The sequence below is a fragment of the Gavialis gangeticus genome, unplaced genomic scaffold (genome assembly GCF_001723915.1).
Source record: "Gavialis gangeticus isolate Ggan-Ray unplaced genomic scaffold, GavGan_comp1, whole genome shotgun sequence".
Lineage (NCBI taxonomy): Eukaryota > Metazoa > Chordata > Crocodylia > Gavialidae > Gavialis > Gavialis gangeticus.
In genome coordinates, this window is record NW_017729026.1 from 36,218,736 (window position 1) to 36,223,002 (window position 4,267).

Consider the following 4,267-nt stretch of genomic DNA (forward strand, 5'->3'; position numbering starts at 1 on the left):
TCCTAACTCGAGAATTATTCAGGAAAATACCAGCTGTGGCAGTGGTTGGGGGACTTGGGGAGTTTAGTGGAGGGAGTGGCTGGCTGCGGCAAGTGTTGGGAGCCTTGGGGGGGGCTGGCAAGGGGAGGGGCCAGCTGCGGCAGGGCTTGGGGGGCTGGGGGAGTGGGCAAGGACATCAGGGGATCCCCCCATGGTCCCCCCTGCCCTCCTTCAGCCCCCCCAACCCCTTTCTCACCAGCACCAGAGCCCTACTGCTGAAACATGCAGTGTCTTAAAGTAACAAAATAACCTGGAGGGGCAGTTAAGATAGGGAATGGGTAGGGGTTTGGGGTCAAGGGGGAATGTTGTAGGAGCAAAACTTAACACAAATACTTGGAGGGGAAGCATGGGGAAGGGAGCTTTAAATCTTGCGCCCTAATTTCCTGACTCAGAAGTGAAAATCAGGAACTTCTCTTTGTAGGAGCTGGACAGATTGGTGATTCTGAATCCACTTGATGCATATACATGTGCAAATGCTCTGGGGTTGGGTTTACTTTAGAGTAATTTACTACTTATGGCAGCAGTCTTCTCCCACCCCCACATGCCCTATACCAGCCTCCTGCAGCAGCCAGGACATTTCTCCCAGGACCTCAGGGCAGGCTCTGCCACCAGAGTCCAGGCAGGGACAATGTCCCCCAGCCCCAGCAGCAGGGTGCTTTCCTCCCCCACTTCATCATCACAGGGCAGGGAATGAGAGATTCTTATTGTGATTTCAAAGTAGGGGCTGGGAGCTCCATGCTGTTGGGGTAGGGGGACATCCTCCCTGCCCAAGCTCCGGTGGTGGAGCCTGCATCAACAGAGGCAGCTCCTGGGGGAAGGAAGCAATCTCCTGCCCCCTGCTGCCCAGCTGACAGGGAGCACATTTGCTTTTACTTGGCACTCTACACATGTGCTACTGAGCAGTAAGTAATTGGGAGTAAATTTGCTACTTGTATTTACAGGTAACTGTTAGACCCAGACTCCATGCAGTTCCCAATGACTAGGGAGACAACGATTCAAACACTCATGGATCCTGTTACTCATTAGCCTGAGCAAGCAGGGAGCAAACAGCAGCACACATTGCTCGCAACAGCTTTATTGAGAATGGAGACAGCTTCCAACTAGCTCCCAAAAAACCAAGAAACCAGGGAGTCGCACTGAACAATAGTTTTTCCACATTTATACACTTTGGTTTATACTCATTAACATTTATTCCACCTCCGTCCCTCCTTTTATTCCACCCATTTCTCCCCCCATCTTAAGCTCTGCCTCTTTTTACGGTTGCTTCATTAGCATGGAATTGCCTATGCATTTTATTCATTTACATATCTTTTTATTATAAGTGCATGTCTAAGACCTTGACTTCTCTTCATCAGTCAATGGGCAGACTTTGACCAACATCTGTAAGCTGCTGGAGGCTTCTTCACCGATCACCATTCACCTTTTTTGCATATGTTCATCTCAGATTCTGTTACCAATCACGTGTTGTTTTTCACACTCCACTCTGTTTTTCTGTCTCAGGTTGCACCATCTTTGACATTGCTAAAACTTTACCTCATTCACAGCACACAGACTAACACAGACTCACTTGAAAATGGTTGACAGTTAAGATGGTTACTTAGCATAAGCAAATGGATGCCTTAGATATCATTCTGCCTTGTGGTTAGCAGCTCTGATAGGCCACAGGTCATGCCTTTTATTCAGCTGCAAATCCAGTGCTTTCCAAGATCCAAATATTGTCATCCTAACAGTAACAAATTTACTCATGATTAGAGCAAATTATTGCACAGCAAGCATCTGCATGTGGAGACAATGATAGTTACTGCACAGTAATTTGCTCTAATTTTGAGTAAAGCATCCTGTGTGGAAGTGTCATTGTTATAGGGTTACAGAATGGGTGGAGCAGATGGCTGCAGAGCAGAAGGCATCACAATAGCAGGAGCTGTGGACTCCTGGTGCTCCCTCATAGGACCTCCACACCATTGTTCCCCTGCTCCCAGGTCCCAGTCTCCCTCTGTAGGGACTCAGACCCTGTGACCCTTGGTCACACCTGGGGCAGAGCTGTCACCAGTCAGGTGTGTTGTAGGTGGCCAAAAAGGGTCCACAGATGTGTCCATGAACTTCCTTTCCTGGCACTAGGATTCTGCCAGCTCCATCAAGGTGCAGTTTGCCTCTTAAAACAGCAGGTAGCTATCTTGAGCACCCATTCCTGCACTTCATCAGCCTGAGTGTAGGCATCCCCCAGCCTGAGGATGGAGTCTCCCTCATCTTCTAGAGTCAGCTGTGCTGAGAAGGTCATCCCCCAGCCTGTAAGTGTGTTGGTTGTCCTTTTTGCCCAGGTGCAGCACTTTGCACTTGTCTTTGTTGAATTGCATCCTATTTCATTCTGCCCATTTTTCTGACCTATCCAGATCTGCCTGGATCCATTCTTTACCCTCTAGGGTGTTAACTTTGCCCCATAATTGGGTATCATCTATGAACTTGGACAGGGTACTCCCCAAACCCTCATCCAAGTCACTGATGAAGACATTGAATAGCACCAGTCCAAGGACTGAGGCTTGTGGGACTCCACTGACCACATCTTTCCAGGTTGATATTGACCCATCCACCACCACTCTCTGGGTGCGACCCCTGAACCAATTTGCCATCCACCTGACTGTATAGTCATCTACATCACAGCCTGTCAGTTTATTTATGAGAACAGAATGAGATACCATATCAAAGGCCTCCTTAAAGTCTAAGCAGATGACATCTACCTCGACTCCTGCATCTAAGCATCTTGTGACCTGATCATAAAAAACAAACAAGGTTAGTCAGGCAGGATCTACCTGCAATGAATCTATGCTGATTTCCTTTCAGCATTATTGCCCCTGCTGGGCTCCCACAAATGTGATTCTTAATTTTTTTCCAGAGTTTTCCCAAAGATAGAGGTGAGACTTACTGGCCTATAGTTTTGTTGGTTCCTCCCTCCTCCCCTTCTCGAAAATAGGGACTACATTGGCCCTTTTCCAGTCCTCTGGGACCTGACCAGAGCACCATGAGTGCTCAAAGAGCCATGGCAGCAGCTCTGCTATGATGCTGGCCAATTCCTTCAGCATCCTTGGATGAAGTTCATCCAGGCCCACTGATTTGAACACATCCAGCCCCTCCAAGTGCCCTTTCACTAAGTCTATACTAACAGTTGGTGGGCTGGTGTCCCTCCTGTGTCTATCTATGATCCAATTAGGCGATCTGTCTTGGTCTGTGTCTAGAAATACAGATGCAAAGAACTCATTGAAGATCTCAGCTTTGTCCACCCTCTCTGTCACCAATTGCCCTAGTTTGTCCTGTAGCAGTCCTATGCTACCCTGTGCCTTCCTTTTGCTCTCTATGCACCTGAAAAGAAGTTTTTGTTGTCCATAATTTTTGTTCCCAGCCTAAGTTCTAATCCTGCTTTGGCCTTCTTAAATGATTCCCTACAAGTGCAAGCCAGGGAGGTATACTCCTCCTTGGTAGCTACCCCCTGTTTCCACAGCCTGTATACATCTTTCTTTGCCCTTAGGCTTTTCTGGACTTCCCTGTTCATCCAAGAGGGCTTCTTGCCCCCTTTGCTCCCTTTTATGCACAATGGGAATGTCTCCTTCTGCACCCATAGGATCATTCCATTGAGGAATGACCACCCTTCCTGGACCCCATTTAACTAATGCTCTTGAGCTTTAATGCCTCACTAGCTAATCTCATGAGCACACTGAAGTTAGACTTTCTGAAATCTAGCACTTCAGCCCTGCTGGTTAGTTTATCCAACCTTCGGTGGATAGTGAATTCAATCAATTGATGGTCACTATCCCCTAGGTTACCTTGTAACTGCACATTTACCACTAGGTCATCCCCTGTAGCTGACACCAAGTCTAGCAAGGCATTTCCTCTAGTGGGATCATATACCTCCTGGATTAGGTGGAGGTTCTGTATACAGGTTAAGAACCTACATGAGCAGTTAGATTTGACTGACTGCTCCTCCCAGCAGATGTCAAGGTAGTTTAGGTCACCCATGACAACCATTTATCTTGACCATATGGCCTCTGAGAACTGTCTGGAGAATTCCAGTTCTAGCTCATCCTCCTGGTGTGGCAGTCTATAGTAGACCCCCAACTACTAAATCCCTTTTCTCCCAACCCCCTTGTATTCTGACCCACAGTACCTCAGTTAGGTCCTCCTCTGATCCCATCTTGATTATATAGTATGTTTGCATGACCACTAAAACATATAGCTC